Source organism: Canis lupus, chromosome 12 (assembly GCF_003254725.2).
Source record: "Canis lupus dingo isolate Sandy chromosome 12, ASM325472v2, whole genome shotgun sequence".
Classification (NCBI taxonomy): Eukaryota; Metazoa; Chordata; class Mammalia; order Carnivora; family Canidae; genus Canis; species Canis lupus.
The window spans coordinates 54,877,120-54,898,882 of NC_064254.1; the positions used below are offsets into that span (position 1 = coordinate 54,877,120).

At 34.8% G+C, this 21,763-nt stretch overlaps 1 protein-coding gene across 2 annotated transcripts in view; it reads left to right on the forward strand.

Moving 5' to 3' along the window:
* The first annotated feature begins 388 nt into the window (after window positions 1-388).
* FUT9 (fucosyltransferase 9) overlaps window positions 389-21,763 on the forward strand; it is a 122,334-nt gene continuing 100,959 nt past the window's right edge. For both annotated transcript variants that reach the window (XM_049092378.1, XM_025444620.3), the window contains exons 1-2: window positions 389-548; window positions 18,131-18,219. The gene's annotated coding sequence lies outside the window, so the exon portion shown is untranslated. The remainder of the gene's footprint in view (window positions 549-18,130; window positions 18,220-21,763) is intronic.

The window sequence follows — 21,763 nt, forward strand, 5'->3', positions numbered from 1 at the left end:
ATCAAAGCAAATAGTAGGTATTCATCTTAAATATAACTAAATATTTCATATCTAATCATTTAATTTTAATCTGAGTGTTCTTAACCCTGAAAAATTTTAAGTTTATAAAAAAATTTGTTTATAAATCTCTAAGTAAACATTTCCAGTTTATGCATATGTGTGTGTTCTATTTTACCAAAGATCTTCAAGAATAATTTTTCAGAGCAAACAAAAGAGAAAGAAAAAAGAAAGAAGAAAGAAAGAGAGAAAGAAAGAAGAAAAAGAAAGAAAGAAAGAAAGAAAGAAAGAAAGAAAGAAAAAGAAAAAGAAAGAAGAAAGAAAGAAAGAAAGAAAGAAAGAAAGAAAGAAAGAGAAAAAGAAAGAAAGAAAGAAAAGAAAGAAAGAAAGAAAGAAAGAAAGAAAGAAAGAAAGAAAGGGAAAGAAAAGAGAGAGAGAAAGAAAATTTCATTACTTGACCAATTATTTCATTAAGGAGATCACAATCTTTCTCCTTGAGTTGAGGAGCAGAAGAACAGTCTTTATCCTTTCCCATTCTCCTTTTCTACCTGGTTAGTGTCACTAGGAATTCATCTTTTTAGCCTATGATGAATAAAGAAATGTATGTATATAAAGATATATCTGCATTGTTCATAAAGATATATATGAACTTATTCATAGTTATTTCAGTTCATTTGATATGGCATTTGTGTGTGTATGAGTGCATGTGTGGTGGCAAATAAAGCCTCAAAAGGTAATTGGTGGACATTTCTGTAAAACACAATGAAACTTCCCTGATTTATCCAATTATATGCAGATAACAGCTTCCTAATATTACATCAATACATAGAAGTAGATAATGGGATTCTTGCAAGGATCATTGTTTATTTCTTGAAAATGACATATGCTAGAGAACAGTTTATCTTTAAAGGATAATGTATATCATAATCATATTATTGTAATGACAAAGTAAGAACTATGTATCAGAAAAACTTTATGTAGAAATAGGAATTCACCTAAGTTAAAAAAGAACTGATTATCAGGTCAAACATTCATTAAACAGAATAAACTGATATGATATCTCCTTTCTAGGATAATTTTCTGATACTTGCTTTTTTTCCTCTTATGCAAATCCTAGAACCTAACATTGCTTTGAGTTATTTGTAGCCAATAAGATTTTCATGATCAGGTGCTTCTCTTCAAGAAGAGTTATAAATTCTTTCTCTCAAAGCTGTTCCAAATGGTGCATGAGTCTACTTTTTGAGACAGGCTTTGCTACAATACAATCATCTTTAACTTAGAGTTGTATATGTGAACAGTCTTAAATGTGTGACTTGGTTTATAATTACATATGTCTCACTGAATTTGAATTAAATCTTATAAATGTAGTTGGATTTGATACCCACATCATATAGCACATAGAAATTATGTTTTCCCGTTATGACAAATCTGATGGAAAAACACCTTCATATTACACTAGAGAATAATTTAAGCCTATATTCCTTCCACACATACAGCTACACTAGAATATTTGACATACCAAACAAGGCAATAGAGATTATGTATTGAGATGGGAAAGCACTTTGAGGAATTGATAAAAGGTTGGACTGCCTAGAACATAATGAAGAAGACCAAGAAAATAGTGGGCACGATCTAGACCCCCTTTTGCTTCCCTAAGGCTTTGGGCTGTTGGAAAATAACAGGAGGAAACAAATAGGCTAGCTGCTTTCAGCTCTGCAACATAAGCTGAGGCAGTTAACCAAGTTATGACCTAAACACTTGAATGGGTGCTAAGGAAAGAGCCTAGTGAATACTTCAGAAATATTATCATGTAACAGCCTTATTTGGGAAGAGTGTAAGTTCAGTCAATATATACATATACATATATATATATGTGTGTGTGTGTGTGTATAAATACACACACATATTCATGTGTATGTAGTTTTTAAGATACTTCCCTTCTTCTCTGCCCTTAGCTTCCATTTCCCAGGTGATCAGAATTGTCATGCTACCTTCTTGTTTTTGTTTTTTTTTCAAAGATTAATTTTTTAAATTTTTATTTATTTATGATAGTCGGAGAGAGAGAGAGAGAGAGGCAGAGGGAGAAGCAGGCTCCATGCACCGGGATCCCGACGTGGGATTCGATCCCGGGTCTCCAGGATCGCGCCCTGGGCCAAAGGCAGGCGCTAAACCGCTGCGCCACCCAGGGATCCCGCTACCTTCTTGTTAATCAAGAACTCCTCACTATAGCATCCCACCATAACCTCAAGTAATTCCTTACCCAAATCAAAGTTAAATCTGTGAAGATTGTGTTAATTTCACAGGGCTGCTGTAACAAATTACTACAACCAGGGGGCTTAAAACAATAGAAATTTATTCTCTCAAAATTATTGTGGTTAGAAGTTCAAAGTCAAAGTGTTGGCAGGGCTAGATTCCCTCCAAAGCTCCAAAGGCTCCAGGAAAAATTTGTCCTCACCTCTTCTAGCTTCTAGAGGTTGCCAGCAATCCTTGACATTCCTTGGTTTGTGGCAGCATAACTCCAATCTCTGTATCTGCTTTCACCAGTCCTTCTTCTTTGTATGTATCTGTGTCTCCAAAGTTTTTCTTATAAGAACACAAGTATTGGATTTAGGGCCTATCTTAATCCCGTGTGACCTTATCTTAACTTCATCTCACCTGCAAAGACTTTTTTCCCATATAAGGTCCCATTCACAAATACTGAGGGCTAAAACTCAACAGATCTTTTTCAGGTCACAATTCAATCTATAGTAGGGGAAGCTAATATTTAGAAAATTGTTTAGAAGGGCTACCAGATCCATCTAATTAAATAATTTTATATCAAAGTCAGAGTAACTCTAAGGTTTGTTTGCATTTTTAAAGAAGGACTTTGTAACACAAATGTAACAATAATGAATAGAATCATAGGGATCAGAACAATCTTTGTACCTGCTTCCTGAGTTTCCAGCTCCTCATTTTCAGCAAACCCATGGATCAAGATCTACCTCACCACCCCCACCTCTCAGCACCTGGGTGGCTCAGCGGTTGAATGCCTACCTTTTGCCCAGGGCGTGATCCTTGAGTCACAGGATCGAGTCCCGCATCAGGCTTCATGCATGGAGCCTGCTTCTCCCTCTGCCTATTTCTGTGTCTCTCCTGAATAAATAAACAAACAAACAAACAAAAAGACCCACTTCCCAGAGTAGACCATCTACAAAATGGAGATACTATGCAGAAAACTTAGGCTGTGTAGCTTATTATTTTCCTTTAGCAATGTTTTTGCTTTTATGATAAATATTTAAGTATTTTCTTTGGATCGATTTATATGAATAATGGCTTTATATCTCATTTTAATTTTGTCATGTTATTGTGGATTTAGACTCATAAATGGAAAACATGAAGGATATCCAGGCAAAAATTCTGGCAACAGAAAACTACACAAATGTAAATGATTTGGGGAGGCCTGGGTTTCTTTTCTTCCAAAATATTTCCTAAGTGTGAATGAAAAGAAGATGAAAAGAAGGATAAGAAACAAAGCAAAAGAGTCTTTGGAAAGTTTAAGTCAGATAATCTGGACTCTTCTGTGCTTTCATGGTAGAGTAAGCATGCATTCACAATCTTGGAACACTATCCCTGAGTACCATAATGACAGAGGATATGATAACTTACTTAGGCCATTAAAGTCCTGAAATTCAAGTTTTACAATTATTCAAAAGGAAATGAATGCATTTTAAAACAAAATGCTTTTTCCTGTATGCAAAATGCTTTCCAGAGTACAACTTTGTTGTAAAAATTGGCCTATATTCTGAACAATAAATGTATTTCCTTTTTTAAACGACTTAGTTTATTCATAAATTGCATGTGATCAATACATATCTCAAATGATTGTATTTAATGTAGAAATTGCAGCTAAAATTGGAATGGATTTCTTCTTTCTCAGAACATTATTTAAGACTCAGAATTTGATAAGAAATTCTATTATTTAAAAATCTTTCATCAGTTTTAACACTTTAGAAAAAAGGAAATACATTACTCTAAATTAAGTTGCCATTTTAAAATATCCATTTACATTTTTGTTAGGTTTAGCATTTTTTCTTTGTTGACTACAAACATATTATTCTAAATTTTATTATTTTGATTATTGATTTCCCAAGAGACTTTGATCTGAATTAAAAAGCTACAGCCTAAGTTTTATAATTAAACTTTATAGTGAAACATTTATTTTTCATGCAATTAACTTATACTCAAGAAAAAATTTAAGTAATCATATGAGTTTCTATAGTGCTTTTTATTCAACTGTTTTAAATACTCTGTGTTACCAGGTCACTCAGTTCTTGTCCCAGATGCACGAAAGAATTGGAGACCCAAGACCAGAATGGGAATATAGAGTTTATTGAGTAGATAAGTACGGTACTCTTTCAAGAGAGAAAGTGGGCATTGCTGATGCAAGAGCAGCAATGGCACTGAAAAGCTCTAGCTGCTTCCCTCTTAAGCCTACTTTGTGTACATGTAAATTTGGCTTTGATACATAACATTTTGAGTTTTGTGCATATGCCTATCCATGATGCATTCGGCTATGACTGTATTCATTTATGTATTATATGAGTTTCTAATGAGCTTTTGTAGTGAACTTAAGGCCAAGATGCACCTTTTGTATGCATGTTCAGCTCTTGCAAGCTCCCTGGTGGCTTCTGAGCCAGCTTTCTGGTTAGGCCTTTTCTGTTCTGTGAGCCCTAAGAGAACTCTGAAGGTATGGCTGTTAAGCCTCAGGGATGGGTTCCTAGGGTGTGACCAGCATCTCCTTTATCCCTCCTTGCTAATGCCTAACTAATTACATACATCTGGAACTGACTTAGTTGTGACTTTTTACAGTGTGGTTCCCCAAACATATGCAACAAATTCTACTGAGAAGTAGAGGGCTTGTTATATGTGGAAATTCTGTTTCCTATCCCAAATCTATTTATCAGCATCTCATGAAAAATAGTTCATGAATCTATTTTTAATAAGCCAATCAGATAATTTTTATCCTTATTAATGTGTGAGAACCCAGGATTAAAGGTGATAGACCAGTGAATCCTAACCTTTTCAACACTGGTGATCTCTATGCTTTTCAGTATACCGGGAAAATGTATTCAGTGACTGTCAACTTCTTCCAAAGAAAGTCATCCAAGGGACATGAGTGAAAGCCTGAACCACCTCCCAATGTCCCCAGAGTTCTGGGATCCTGGCCATAGATAGCAGGCAGCACACTTGGAGCCTAAGAGAAATATTCACAGACTTCTCTTCCCTTTTTCCTTCTCTCTCCCCCTATTCCCCTGCTTCTCTTCTGTTTTCCATCCTTGCTTTACTCTTTTCCATTTTCTCAATGCCTTCACTAATTTTGTCAGAAGAACTGGGGGGAGGAGGTTGTCCAGACGGCAAAGACAGCTTATCAAAACCCTCCCTTATTCCACCTAGCTCAGTCTCACTGAACATCCTTACAACAGGTATTTATAAAATAAAATGTTCTTTTTTTTTTTTTTTTTTTTTGGTATTGTCACAGGCAAAGAAGAAAAGAACCAGTGTCACTAGCCATCTGTCCCTGGCCTGTCTCCCATCTTTGGTTCCAGTCATGCATCTCCTAGATGTGTGTGACTGAGGATGGATATAAGTATCATACAATCTTTATCTTGACTTTACTTCCTAGCTCCCATTTCCAGATTCTTCTTCCAGGGAGGGTTTTAAGAAGTAGGATCAGAAATCAAAACACCATCTGAACAAGCAAAAAGTGCACTTGCTTTTTGGGAGCAGTCACTGGAGCTTAGCCCAATGCTCATCCTGTTCATCACAGTTCCTGAGCTACCAACTGGCCTGTCTTTCCTTGGCCTGTCACATCATAAGTCAGGGCTTATCTCTTCTTGGATTCATTACCTCAAGAACCACCCTCTCCCACCTCCCAGCAGAGCTAGAGAAATGAGGAGATAGAATGCTTAAACTTTATTGATTCAATTTAAAGATGGGAAAAATGAAACTATTTCTATACCCATATCTCAGTAAAATTTTATTTAAAAGTTAATTATGGTCTAAGCCAGAAGGTGGCAAATATGATTCATGGGCCAAATCTGACCTGCTGCTAGTTTTTGTAAATAAGAGTTTACTGGAACACAGCCACAGCCATTTGTTTATATATTATTTATCTACTTTCACACTACAACAGAATTGAGGAATTATGACAGAAATTGTAAACAGTTGAGAAGCTACAGAAATCCTTGACTTTACCTTTTGGACTGTAATGCCTAAAGTATTTACCATCTGCTTCTTTAGTGCACAGTTTGCTAATCCTTGGTCTACATCAAAACATTCATACTTTATTTGTCCAATTTCTATAAGAAAAATACTCATAAATTAAATTCCATGGAAAGATTTCCCATAGCAATAGAAAATCTTAATAGACCAATTACTAGTAAGGAGATTAAATCAGTAATCCACAATTTCCTAACAAAGAAAAACCCAGGACCAGATGGCTTCACTCGTAAATTTTACCAAGCATTTAAAGGAGAATTAATACCAATCCTTCTCAAATTCTTTCAAAAAAAATCAAAGAGAAGGAACGCTCCTCAACTCATTTTACAATGCCAACGTTATCCTCATACCAAAACCATAAAAGGACACTACTAGAAAGGTAACTATAAGTCAATGTCTGGATGAATAAAGATGCCAAAATTCTCACTAAAATACTAGCTGACTGAATCAGCAGCATATTAATAGGATCATTCAATGTGATTAAGTAGGATTTATCCATGGGATGCAAAGATAATTCAACATATGTAAATCAATCAATGTGATTCACCACATTAACAGAATGAAAGGAATCATGATCACCTCAATAGATAAGAGAAAAAGCATTTGGCAGAATTCATTCATTTATGATAAAAACTCAACAAATTAACCATTGAAGGAACATATCTCAACATAATAAATGTCATATAGGACAAGCTCACAGCTAACATCATAATTAATGATAAAAGGTTGAAAATTTTCCTCTAAATCAGGAACAAGGCCAAGATTTCCACTCTCACTATTGCTATTCAACATGGTACTGAGAAATCCTAATGTAAAAAAATAAATAAATAAAGGCAAAAAAAGATATCAGAATTAGAAAGGAAGAAGTAAAATTGTCTCCTTTTGCAAATGACATCATTTTGTATGTAGAAAATCTTAATAAAAAATGTTCTTTCTAATCAACAAATTCAGTAAAGTTGTAGGATACAAAAGTAAGTAGTAATTCCCTAAACTAATAATAAATTTTCTGAAAAGTAAATAAATAAATCCCATTTGCAATAGTATCAAAAACAATACAATAGTTAGGAATAAAGTTAACCAAGGAGTTGAAAGACCTATACACTGAAAACTACAAAACATTGGTGAAAGAAATAAAAAACATACAAATGGAAGGGCATCTTGTGTTCATGGGTTGGAAGAACTAACATTGTTAAAATGCCAATACTACAAAAAGTCATTTATAGATTCAATATAATTCTTAAGAATATTCCAATAGCATTTTTTTACAGAAGTAGAAAAAAAACTCCTAAAATTTATATGCTAAAATAAGACCCTAAACAGCCAAAGAAATCCTGAGAAAACAAAGCAAGAGCATCACACTTCCTGATTTCACTCTGCACTATAAAGCTATAATAATCAAAACAGACAGAATGATAGAATAGAATTGAGAACTCAGAAGACCAAAGCATATACGGTCAACTAATATTTAACAAGGGAGCCAAGAATACTCAATGGAGAAAAAACAGTGTCTTCAATAAATGGTGCTGGGATAACTGAACACTCACATGTAAAAGAATGAAACTGGATCCTTATATTACACCTCTGGTACAAAGTAACTCGAAATTACTTAACCATCAAAAAAAAAAAAATGAAACCTTGTCTTTAGCAATGACATGAATAGAGGTAGAGATTAGAATGCTTACTGAATAAGTGAGTCCAAGAAAGAAAAATACTAAGTGATTTCACTGAGATGTGGAATTTAAAAAACAAATGAGCAAAGAGAAGAAGAAAAAGAAGAAAGAAAGAAAGAAAGAAAGAAAGAAAGAAAGAAAGAAAGAAAGAAGAAATAAAAAAGAAAAAAAAGAAAAGAAAAGAAAAAGAAAGGTAAAACAAATTAACTATAGAGAACAAACTGATGGTTACCAGAGGGGAGGTGGATGGGAGGAATGGATGAAATAGGTGATGTAGACTAAGGAGTGCCCTTTTGGTGAGCACCAGGTGTTGTATGGAAGTGTTGTATCACTATATTATACACCTGAAATTAATATTATATGTATAGTAGCTAACTGGAATTTAAATAAAAACTTTTAAAAAATGATATAAATTAAAGACTTAAATGTCATATCTGAAACCATGAAACTCCTAGAAGAAAACAGGATAAACTCCTTGAATAAGTCTTGGAAATGATCTTTGGATATAACACCTAAAGCACAAAATAATAAGTAAACAAATGGGACTACATCAACCTAAAAGGTTTTTATATAGCAAAATAATCTATCAACAAAGTGAAAAGAAAACCTATGGAGTGGGAAAAAATATTTTCAAACCATTAATATGATAAAGGGTTAATATCCAAAATATGTAAAAAAAATTCTACAACTCAGCAGGAAAAAAATAATAACCCAGTTAAAAATGGAAGAAGGACTGAACATTTTTTTTCTAAAGAAGATATATGAAAGGCCAACAGGTACATGAAAAGATGCTCAACATAAGTAATTATTAGGGAAATGAAAATTAAAACCACAATAAGATATCACCGCACACCTATTAGAAGGGACATCATCAGGGATCCCTGGGTGGCGCAGCGGTTTGGCGCCTGCCTTTGGCCCAGGGCGCGATCCTGGAGACCCGGGATCGAATCCCACGTCAGGCTCCCGGTGCATGGAGCCTGCTTCTCCCTCTGCCTATGTCTCTGCCTCTCTCTCTCTCTCTATGTGACTATCATAAATAAAAAAAATAAAAATAAAAATAAAAAAAAAAGAAGGGACATCATCAAAAAGACAATAGGTAAGTGCTGGCGTGGATGTGGAGCAAAGGGACCCCTGCTCACTGCTGTTGGGATTGTAAATTGGTACAGCCACTATGAAAATCAGTATGGAGGAACTTCAAGACATTAAAAATGAAACTATCATATGACTTAAGAATTCCACTTCTGGGAATATATCCTAAGGAAGCAAAAACATATCTGCATCTTCGTGGTCTCAGGAGCATTATTTACAATAGCCAAGACATGAAAACAATCTAAGGGTCCATGAATGGATGAATGGATAAAGAAGTTGTGAGCCATTAATATTATTCAGCCATAAAAAATAAAGAAATCCTACCTGTTTGCAACAACACAAATCTTGAAGGCTTTATACTAAGTGAAATAAGTCAGACAGAGAAAGACAAATATGGTATGAGTATCTTGCTTGTGAAATATTAACAAAACAAAAAGCAAACTCAGAAAAGGAGATCAGACTTAAGGTTACCAGAGGTGGAGAGTGGGGGTAGGAGGAATAGGAGAAAGGTGGTCAAAAGCTACAAACTTCCAGTTATAAGATAAATAAATATGGGGCTGTAAAGTACAGCATAGGAATGCAGTCAATAATATTGTAATAAATTTGTAAGGTGACAGATGGCAACTACACCTTTTGGGTGATCATTTTGTAATGTATATGAATGTCAAATCACTCTGTTGTATACTTGAAACTAATATAATATTTCATGTCAACTATGCTTCAGTTAAAAAAAAGGAAAGATAAATCAGTAACAGGATGTACCGTACTATGTGATGACTATAGCTAACACTGCTCTATGATGTGTAGGAAAGTGGTTAAGAAAGTAAATTGTAAGGAGCACATGGGTGGCTCAGTGGTTGAGTGTCTGCCTTTAGCTCAGGGTGTGATCCCGGGGTCCTGGGATCAAGACCCACATCAGGCTCCCTGCAGGGAGCCTGCTTCTTCCTCTACCTATGTCTCTGCCTCTCTCTCTCTCTCTCTCTGTCTCTCATGAATAAATAAATAAAATCTTAAAAAAAAAATAAATCCTAAGAGATCGCATCACAAGGAATTTGTTTTTCTTCTTTCTTTTTTTAATTGTATCTATGTGATATGACAGCTGAACCTATTGTGGGAGTCATTTCACAGCATATGTAAATGAAATCTTAGTGATGTACATCTTAAGCTTATACAGTGAAATCCGTTAATTATTTCTCAATAAAACTGTGAAAAAAAAGACTTCCCATACACATGTTAAAACATACTATATTGTTTTCTCCCAAAGCAAGCATAAGATAAATATGTGGGAATAACTGCTTTAATCCCAATAACCAGAACAGCATCTATCATAGTGGAGATTCAATAAATGCTTGGTTAAAGAAATAAATCTTTAAAAATATATGTACATTCTACACTGTATTTATGACCTTTATTTATTTTAGAATAAATTCCTTTTTCCTAAATCTTTGGGTAAAACAAATGTTCCGGGGAGAATGCACAATGAGATTTATAGTACTGTTTCAAGCCCCAGATGAGAGAAGCTCACTAGTTTGCCCTACAGGGTTCTACAGGTTTTAAGAGAACAAAGCACCCTGCTCACCCTCCCTCAAAAAGTGTGTGTTAAAAATGTTCTACAGATAAAATATATATATATATACTCTGAAAGAATTTCAAACATCTATAATAATAGCATTTACTAACCTGTATCCAAGCATATTTTAAATCCTCAACACATTGATGTTTATGAATCGTCCATGTCTCCTACAGCAAGCAGCTCAGCAAGTGGAAGAATTTGCAATACTCAGAGCTAGCTCTCTTCCACAACACCAATCCTGTTTTGTGCAGTTCACACAGATCTGTATCATATTCCCCTAAGGATTAAGGGTCAAGACAGATCATCCAAGCTAGCTACATAAAAGAGAAGGGAATAAGAGGAAAGCCTAAACTGAGAAAAAATTCAGACCATGAAAACAATCAAGGAGTTAAGAAGCAAGCACACATCAGATACTTCTCCCATAATCACTTTTTTCCAGCTTCTGTGCAGATACAGACCAAGGAAGGTGACCATTCACCATCTAGCCACACAGTAAATCTGTCCCACAGCAAAACGCTCAAGAAACATAATTTCCCTTTCTCTTCCTTTTCTTCATTTGCTTTGTGCTTTTTAAATTTTCTTTTATTTTATAAAATTTTTATTTAAATTCAATTTCCCAACACAAAATATAACACCCAGTGCTCTCCCATCAAATGCCCTGCTTAAGGGAGGTCACCCAGTTACTCCATCCCCCCATCCACCTCCCCTTCCACAACCCTTGTTTCCCAGAGTTAGGAGTCTCTCATGGTTTGTCTTCCTCTCTTAATTTTTCCCCATTCAGTTTCCCTCCTTTCTCTTATAATCCCTTTCACTATTTCTTATATTCCACATATGAGTGAAATCATATGAGTTGTCTTTCTCCGATTGACTTTTTTTCACTCAGCATAATACCTTCCAGTTCTGTCCACATCAATGTAAATGGTGGGTATTCATCCTTCCTGATGGTTGAGTAATATTCCATTGTACATACATACCACTTCTTTATCCATTCATCTGTTGAACGACATCATGGCTCCTTCCACAGTTAAGCTATTGTGGACATTGCTGCTATGAACATTGGGGTGCAGGTGTCCCGTTGTTTCACTACATCTGTATCTTTGGGGTGAATACCCAGTAGTGCAATTACTGGGTTGTATAGTAGCCTTGTTTTTAAGTTTTTGAGGAACCTCCACACTTTGGCTACACCAGCTTGCATTCCCAACAGTGCAAGAGGGCCCCCTTTCTCCACATCCTCGCCAACATTTGTTGTTTCTTGTCTTGTTAATTTTAGCCATTCTTACTGGAGTAAAATGGTGCTTTATGGTCATTTTGATTTGTATTTCCTTGATGGCAAGTGACGCAGAGCATTTTGCTTTGTGCTTTTAATTTCAGGATTCTTATTCCCATTTCCACCTAATAAAAAGAGCAAACCAACATTTTCTATGGTTGGAAAAGGACCCCCTTTCCATGTAAAATATGCAAAAAAAAAAAAAATCCTTTGTGGCTAAACTATCCAATGTTGACCTCACAAGACAGAACAGGGCTCTAGAATCTGTCTGCTTCTGTTGCAGTCTAGCTGCATCATTTCCACACTGGGCAACCTTGAACAAGTTGTTTAACCTCTCTGTGCTTCATGTTCCTCTTCTCTAAAGCTGGAATAATATCTTATAGGCTTGTTGATAGAAGGCAATTATGTGTAAAATATAATTATGTGTATGAAACTCTGGAAATTGTGCTTGGTATATAGTGAGCACTCTTTTATTATGAGGTGGTATTATTATTAGTGTTAATGAGATTCAAGGTTTTAGCCTGAGACCCTCCAATGGCTGGTTCTTGTTCCCTTCTCCTGCCTCCTACCTATGCTTCATCACACTGCCTATCTCTCTGCTCCGGGGAAGCCACACTACTTTTTATCCCAAATTATGTTATCTCTGTATTCCTTATCTGTGTTCATACTGCACAGCCCCATCACCATTCAACATTCACTTTACACTATCAAGCTTCAGCCAAGTAAAATTGAATACTGTTACATTTGTGCCCCTAGCCAGACATTTAGTACAGATTTCTTCATTTCTCTTTCTTCCCTTCCTCCTCTTGACTATGAACTCATCAAGGACAGGATAGTATTCCAGCCACCCTTTTAGCCATAGCACCTGGCAGCTGCTATATAGAACACATTTTTTAAAATGTATGTTGCATTAAAGAAGGCTTAAGGACCTAGTCTAGTAATTCTGAAGTCATAAAATTCTGTTTAAAGTATAGCCACAGGAATTGGCTCAGTGATCTCCTCTGGCAGCAAATCTCACTTACTACTATAAACTGCATGAAGGGATTGTCTTTAGTTGTTCAAAATTCAATGTCCTTTCACCACATTTGGTGAATTGAATTAAGGAACTTACTCTTATTAATGAAATTCAATTTTGGATATATCTGAAATGTTTCGAACAACATCATTCAGAGTCCCCGAGAGTTTTTCTTCTTTCTAAGACAAGTAATGTTCCATTTATCTATTTCCCTATCATTTCATTTATAAGAACAATATAGTGCTTTTATTAGTCATTTATACTGTCTTGAAACAATTGGTTCAGCATATCTTTTTCATTATATAAAACAAACGTCTCCATATTTTCACCTTTTGGTAAATTTAACCCAAATTGACAGTTATCTTACATAAATATCTATATAATTTTTATTTTTCAAATTAACCCTTTGCTAAAGAAAAAAATATAGCCTACCCTATAATAATGACTCAAAAATGCATTTGTGTTGGTGAAATGGTGAAATAAATGAGTAGGATTTTATACTTTATTCAGATACACTCCAAATCCAAACATTTCTCTCACCTTTAGATTGGCTACTGCTTCTGGGCTTGCCTCTCTACTAAATGTTTTACAGAATATCTGAAATAAGTTTTAAAATTTTAATCAGATCATACTAGTCCACTGGTCAGATGAACTTTCCTGTCTCCACTGTACCATGAATAAAGTCTGGACTCCTTACAATAGCCTTTGAGGCCCAACCTCATCTGGCTTCTACCTGCCTATCAATCCTAACCCCCTGACCAACCCCCAACTTGACACTACTGTGCCCTGGATTACTATACCACGGGCACACTGGGATTTTTTTCTTTTCCTCCTTGAATATGCTGTGCTTGTTCTTTGCCTGACCCTTTGTAGCTAATGTCCCTTCTCGTATTGCTCAGTCCTGAAGGTGAGGCTGAGACCTTTCCATCCCTCAGCTGTGACCTCCTTCATGAGGCTTACCCTCCCTGACCACCTCTGCTCAGGATGACAACTTGGTCCCATTGCTGCTGAGCCACTCCGCAGCTGACATACCTCAGCTTCTAGCTTTGTGTGCTGAACGGCTCTGTGAATTCAATCCACCCTGGATCTTGGCGACCAAGTCCATCAGTCTCCGCTGTTCCAGTCATTGCTGTTTCCCTCTTCCGACACCTGGCTAAAGCAGAAAGCCTCACAAACCCCTATATCTGAGTCATTTTGCTCCCCATAGGCCCATTTTTTTTCTCTCCACTCATCATCCATGTCGCAGATAACCTAGGGAGAGTTGGGTTCATAAACTGGACCTGTTCCAGGTGTGAGACCCTTGTGACACTACTGGTTTACCACATGTTAGCATGGGATTACTCAGCACAGTAATCTCTTCCCAAAAGCAAAAGCAGAAACCCTGAGCCTTCCCTCAAGTAGGAGTCCTGAAAATTGTCTCCCCTAAAGGTTTGGCCTTGAGAAGCTGAGAGGAGAAAACCCACTTTCCCCTCCCAGGGAGCTCTCCTTTCTGTCCACCTCTTGGGCCACTGTCAGAGGAATAGACAAATCAGGCTTCTTCCCATTGCCATTTCTACATGATTTCCAACTCCTTTATATAAAATTATATGCAAACGTAGTCATTTATGCTTACTGACAAACATCAAGATGAAAAGTAAAAAAAAGCAAAAAATCAATGAATCATTTTCATGTTTCATCCTTAAGTTATAGAACCTCTGGATCTGGGCAAGAGCTCACATAATAGACTAATCTTTATATATAAAAGGGAACTGGAGGAATTTAGAAATACTCCCTTTGTTTGGACGTTTGGGTGGTTCAGTCAGTAAAGTGCCCAAGTCTTGGTTTTGACTCAGGTCATGACCTCCAGGTTGTGGGATGGAGCCCTGTCTAAGGGCTTTGCGCTCAGCATAGAGTCTGCTGGAGATTCTTTCCCCCATCTCTACCTTCCCTCTCTGCTCTTTCCTCTGTTCTCTCTGTCTCTTTAAATAAAATCTAAGAAAAAAAAATAGAAATTCTTTCTCAAATTGCCTGACTTCATCCATATGTCAAAATAATCCTTTAAATGACAAAAACTGAGGATCTTGTCCCACCTTCACCCCACATCAGGCAGATGCTTTGACTGCCCTAGAAGGAAAGACAGGTATATAGGAAAGCAAGAAAGGGAAATGCATATCATTATGTGACTAGTTTAGACAGAAATGTAGAGAATGGAAAAGAATAATTATTTCCCTACATGTAATACATAAAAAAGATAAAGATAATTTTATTTAGATAAAATTTTATCAACAAAAATAATAACTCCACAACTTTATTCAGCACATTAAATCATAGCCATAATTTGGGAAATACACACATGCATACACAAATCTGAGTTGCCAATTAGATAAGAAAACTCAGGCTACTTATTGGCTCTCGTTATTGCTCTCATTCTAGGTAGGATTTTAAATATTTTTTTCTGATTTTCCAGCAAGGATCATTTTGAAAGCATCAAATAAGATTTGGTTGGTAAAAACAAAGCAAGAATGGCATTTGATGCTGAGGCAGAAAATCATCATAGTATCATAACAGACTGGAACCAGTTGAGATAGGTATAAATGCCCTTTCTCTATTTTTCTTAATTTATTAAATATGGTGATCTTTATGTCAAGATTCATAAATAACACATACATATGTTACATGCAATAATTGTGTTTGTGGTTTTGCTCATTTAACAATTCTAAGATATATACGATTTCAACACAGAAACTTGATCCACCCTACAAAACATTTCATTAATATTTTTCAAATTGATATCAAATAGTATTTAAAGTAGATATCTAGGCAGAATTATCTTTTAAACATTGTCCAGGAAAACCATGTGCAAGTGAAGACTTTTTCGAGTACACACTTTTAAATTAAGGCTGGATTTGACTCCAGCTATACCTTCCAGCTTCTTATATGAATGATTTGTTTGAACTATCGAAACCCCATAAAATGAGGCTAATAAAACCCACTTTAAAATATTGGTTAAATGTCAATCGAAAACACTTAAAAACCTTCAACAGCTATTACAAAATATAGGCAATCTATTCATCTGCATTTTATGTCTTTGAAAGAGAAAAGATTTAAAAACAAGACAGAAATGCCAGATCTGTACTCAAGATTTTGATTATTTTTAATATATTTTTAATGTATTTGAATCCAATATTAGAGTGTAAATAGGGAGAGAGGAATACCACATTGGGGGGAATTATTTTTTTATTAAACATAAGCCAAAGATATATGTGTGTGTGTGTGTGTGTATATATATATATCCAGAAAGAAATCTGACTGAATTTTGCTTTAAAATCCACTTATTAAAAAAATAAATAAATAAATAAAAAAAATAAAATAAAATAAAATAAAATAAAATAAAATAAAATAAAATCCACTTATTTCAGGAAGAAGAAATGGGTTAGGAGTTTGGGGAACATTAGAGGGGGATGTGATAGGCTTGTGTGTGTATGTGCATGTGCCCCCCAGTCCATGCATGCACACGTGTGTGTGCATGTGTGGATGTGTGTTTACGTGTACTGAGTGCGGAATTCCTAACCTCCACTTAGAAACCTCTAAGTTTAAGAGGCTTGTGTTCTACAGTAAAAAAGACGTTTTTGACAAGGAATACATTCCTTACATAGCTTGTGAAGGCATTATCTTAAAGAGAAAACTAAATCTGCTCTTTATTTTACTTTGAGTAAATTATTCCATAGTTCCACTATACTTGTTCTCAGTTAGGATAATGTCAGTGGGTCAGCTTCCCACTTTGTATTCAATGGAGTCTTCATTCATTATAGAATAAATAATTCAGTAAGACTTGAAAGCACTCACCTGCATTTTATAGTCACTCATGTTTTTGGGCAAGCATCTTAGTCCACTTGAGCTGCTGTAACAAAGTGTCACAGTTTAGGTAGCTGATAAACAACAGAAATTTCTTTTCCACAATTCTAGAGGCAGGGAAGTCCAGAGCTGTGGTCCTGGCGACTTGGGTGTTTGGAGTGGGCTTCCTGATTCATAGATGTTTATCTTTTCACTGTGTCTTCACATGGTGAAGAGGGTAAGGGCACTATCTGGATCCTCTTCATAAAGGCACTGATGCTATTTATCTCCCAATACCATCATCTTGGGCGTTAGGATTTCAACATTTGGGGATGCCTGGCTGGCTCAATTAGTAGAGCATGTGACTCTTGATCTCAGGGTTGTGAGTTTGAGTCCCACGTTGGGCATGAAGCCTACCTAAAATTAAAAAAAAAAAAAAAGATTTCAACATATGAATTTGGGGAGGATAAAAAAATTCAGAACATAGCAGCTGGCATACAACATGAAAATTAAAGGTATTTGGACAAATCATCTAATTATTTGGTCTTTAGTTTGTTAAGCATCCAGATAATTAAGTAAACCTCTTGTTTTGCGTTTTGGTTTTGGTTTTGTCTACATGTAAAATTTATTTTGGGGGATCCCTGGGTGGCGCAGCGGTTTGGCGCCTGCCTTTGGCCCAGGGCGCGATCCTGGAGACTCGGGATCGAATCCCACGTCGGGCTCCCGGTGCATGGAGCCTGCTTCTCCCTCTGCCTGTGTCTCTGCCTCTCTCTCTCTCTCTCTCTCTGTGACTATCATAAATAAATAAAAAATTTAAAAAAAAACATTAAAATTTATTCTGTAGGTGGAAAAAAAATAGATACCATGAAGTATACTTGGTTAATAAGATATGTTATTTCCTTAGAGTTTCAACTAGAGCATTAATTCTTTCTAATAATATTTCTTTTATGGGGCACCTGGTAGCTCAGTCTGTTAAGCATCTAACTCTTGATTTCAGTTCAGGTCATGATCTCAGGATTGAGAGATAGATCCCCCAAACAGGCTCATTCAGCGGGGAGTCTGCTCATCCCTCTCTCTCCTCCTCTGCCCCTTCCCTGCAACCACCCTCCCCAACACTCACACTCAACACACTATCTCTCTAAAATAAATATTAAAAAAATAAAAATAAAATAAAATAAAATAAATATTAAATAAATATTAAATAAATAATAAAATAATGAAATCTTTTAAAAATAATATTTCCTGTATATATTCAAATGACTTATATAACTCATTAGCATTATTCTAAAACTTAAATGAAATAATATATTTATACAAAGGATACAATAATATATAGAGAAGAGTCTATGTTTAGCTGCATATGTAGTATAACCAGTACATTTAACTGCATATGTAGCATAACCAGTACATTTAACTAACATACTTTTTCTTTCTTTCTTTCCCAACAGGCTTAGAATGTGATAATTCAAGAATTTTATAATACAGTGGAATAGCTTAACAACTGCTTATGTGCTTCCCATGATATGTTCTCTATATTGTAAGTATATATTTACTTCAATGCTGGCTTGAGTGTGAGAGAAATGTGTTCAATTAGAACTTATAGGTAACCTAAATTGTTTTAGAATTATTGTAAACTGAAATTCATTCAAAGTATAGAGAAGTTGTAGAAGTTTATCTTCTAGGAAGAGATATTCTGTAAATTTAGATTTAATGTATCAACGTTAAAACTTAATATAATTGTCTGTTGTAATAGAATAATATGCTTTGAGGGTTAGTTATATTTTTAATAAATCTTTTATCTAATATCCTTAATATTTCTATACTATTCTTTAGTTTTATGTAATTTAAAAAAAATATTGGACCTGCAAAATTTTATGCTAAAGTATTAGAATCTTGAAATCATCTTTTTAAAAATATAATATATAATTTCAAGGTCTGGACAATTTATTTCTATGTTAGTTATGTTTTCAAAAATTATTTTAGTTTTGGCAAGATAATACCTACACCATTAAATCATCTGTGTGTGTGTGCATGTGCATGTGTGTGTGTGTGTGTGTGTCTAGTTTTTTTAATAAGTTACATAAAAAGGAGAAGAAAGCTTTGCTTGGTAAGTGAAACTCTTACTATTAATTTCACATTGCCAGAAAGCAAGGAAGGGAGTGAAAGGCTGGTATACTATGTTGTTAAGTACTAAGCTGAAAGTACTACCTCACAGCAGTGGGAAGGAAAGGAGGTAGCCCAACACCTTTTCTTCAGGAAAATAAGGCATGAGCTAGAGCCCTTCACTAATAAGAAATGTCCCCCAAATTTATGAGATGGTTAGGCCATCAGGAGATGCCGTTCCTTAACAATACTTGATAAGGCCAGATCTGCAATACTCACCCCAAACCTTGCATGCCATTCTTCTGTCCCTTTCCTTACAGGGGCCCTGAGTATCTAACATTTACCACCAGTAATTTGGAGCTTAGTGAGCCTTGATCTTTCTCTACAAAGCAAGGGGAATGAGGTATGACTGGTTATACTGTGGAAGCTGGAGTGATGGTGGGTAGGTTATTAGCATGCCATTTCAGAACACTGAATGCTTTTTAACACAATATATAACTTAATACACAATATATGGTTCTAAAGTAGTGCCATCTAAAAAAATATAATATGAGCCAAACATGCAATTTAAATTTGTCTTGTGACCACATTTTTTTAAAAGCAGAAAGAAGCAGGTAAAATGGTGTTTAATAACATATTCTATTAACCCTATGTACTCAAAATATAATCATTAACATGTGATTGATATAAAAAATAGACACCTTTTATGTCCTATTTTTTCATACTCAGTCTTTGAAATCCTGTGTGTACTTATAGCACATATCAATTAGGATACCACATTTTTATTGGATATTCTTGATCTGTATTTAGGTTTCATAAAATTTACAGTTGAAAAAAAGTAGATTCACAAAGCCAAGTTGTCCCACATATACTTAAGGATTCCAATAACTAAATTGAATATCAGTTTTTAAATTTAAATTAACCAAAATTAAAAGTGATTTCTTAAGTCACACTCACCACATTTCAAGTACTCAACAGTTCCATATGGCTAATACCTACCACATTGAACAACTCTTTTCCAGAGATATGTTAACATAAAGCCATAGTTCTGCCTAATGAATTTTATAGGTGATCTTAGAACACACCAATTGAGCCTGTAACTTTAAAATATTAATAAGAAAAAAATGTCAAATTCTAGACTTCCGACTTAAAAATGAAATTTTAACCACTCTCATCTTATCCAGGAGAAGTTATATATAAGAAAATATATAAGATCTAAACCTTAAGGCTATAATGTACATTTGAATTTGTTTTAAATCGGCTTCAGTGTAAACACTCTATTGAAACTAAAGGAATTAGCTGATCACAGCCCTTCTAATTACAATGAATGATTCAGAAGCAAAAAGTAAAATAAAAATTTTAAAAATGTCTCTGTCAAATATATTCATTAAAATATATTTCATTTCAAAATGAAAATATAAGCTTCAGACTTATAAATCACATATCTGATAAAGGCTTTGTATTCAGAAATTATAAAGAAGTCTTAAGACTTAAAAAATTTTAAAAATGGATAAAAGATCTGAATTTCAGTAAGAAGATGTATGGATGGCAACAAGTATATGGGAAGATGTTCAACATTATTAGTTATTAGAGAGTTGCAAATTGAAATCACAATTAGATACCTCTAGACACATATTAAAATGGATAAAAATTTTTAAAAATCTGACAATACTAAATGCTGGTGAGCATGCAGAGTCATAGGGATTTTTATTCATTGCTGATAGAAATTCAAAATGGTACCAACATTTTGGAAAATTGCGTTCCAGTTTTTTTAAAAAAATAAATACACTTAACCATATGATCCAGCAATCCCATTCCTATATTACCCAAGTGAATTTAAAATTTATTTTTACTCAGAATTCTATATGTGAGTATTTATAGCAATTTTATCTGTAATTGCTATGACATCAAAATAACCTAAATGTTATTCAGTTGGTGAATGAATGAGGAAACTATAGTAATAACTATACAATGAAATATTACTGAACTATATAAAAAAGAATTGTCAATTTATGCAACATCATGGATGAAGGTTAAATGTATCTTGCTAAGTGAAACATGAAAGACCCAAATGACTGAATATTCTATGATTCCATATATTTTAAATACTAGAAAAAGCAAAATAAAGAAACTACAAACAAATCAGTGGAGATATATAAGAGATATTGGGAGATATAAGAGAGTTGACTATAAAGTGATAGTGTGAGGAAGTTTCAGGGATGATAGAACTGTTCTACATGGTACTGCAATTCTGGATAGATGACTATGTATTCATTAAGACCTATAGAACTATATAACACAAAGTGAGCTATATAGTATGCAAATTAAAAATAAGAAGACAATTGGATATTGAAATACCAAGATGGAATAAAGACTGTGACAAATCAATATAACCAAATTACAAATGTAATACATAACCTCTGTCTCCATGGGGAAAAAAGGGGTCTAGCCTAAGTAACTTTGGGAAGCAGTCTTCCTAGAGGCACAAACTAAAATGAATAATGCTAAAGGGAAAATAATTGTACATAGACATTGTACACCCTTTGATAATTCTCCCCCTCGAGTACAGGTGAGTATGTAACTACTTTGTAATTATATTAGGGTGGAGAAAATAAATGAATTGCTGATAATGAAAGCTAGGTTCTTCATTGTCAGTGAAAGAGGTTATAAATAATCAAAGGGAAATAGCTAAAATTAACCTCATCATGCTAGGCAGAGATATCAATATGAACTAATTTTTATTTTAGCATACCTACAAACAGTTAAAAAAATAAGTATGTATATGTGTGTATACATGGGTATACATACATACTATTTATTAACTCTACCTATGGAAAGGTCCCAGAAGTAGTAACACCACAGTAGCAGTGAGCACACCCCAAGTCCAGATTTTAGTTACTAAATACCATTCTCCAATTTAAGAAAAGAACTCAGGGGCCCTCCAGTGGCTCAGCAGGGAGTCTGCTTGTCCCTCTCCC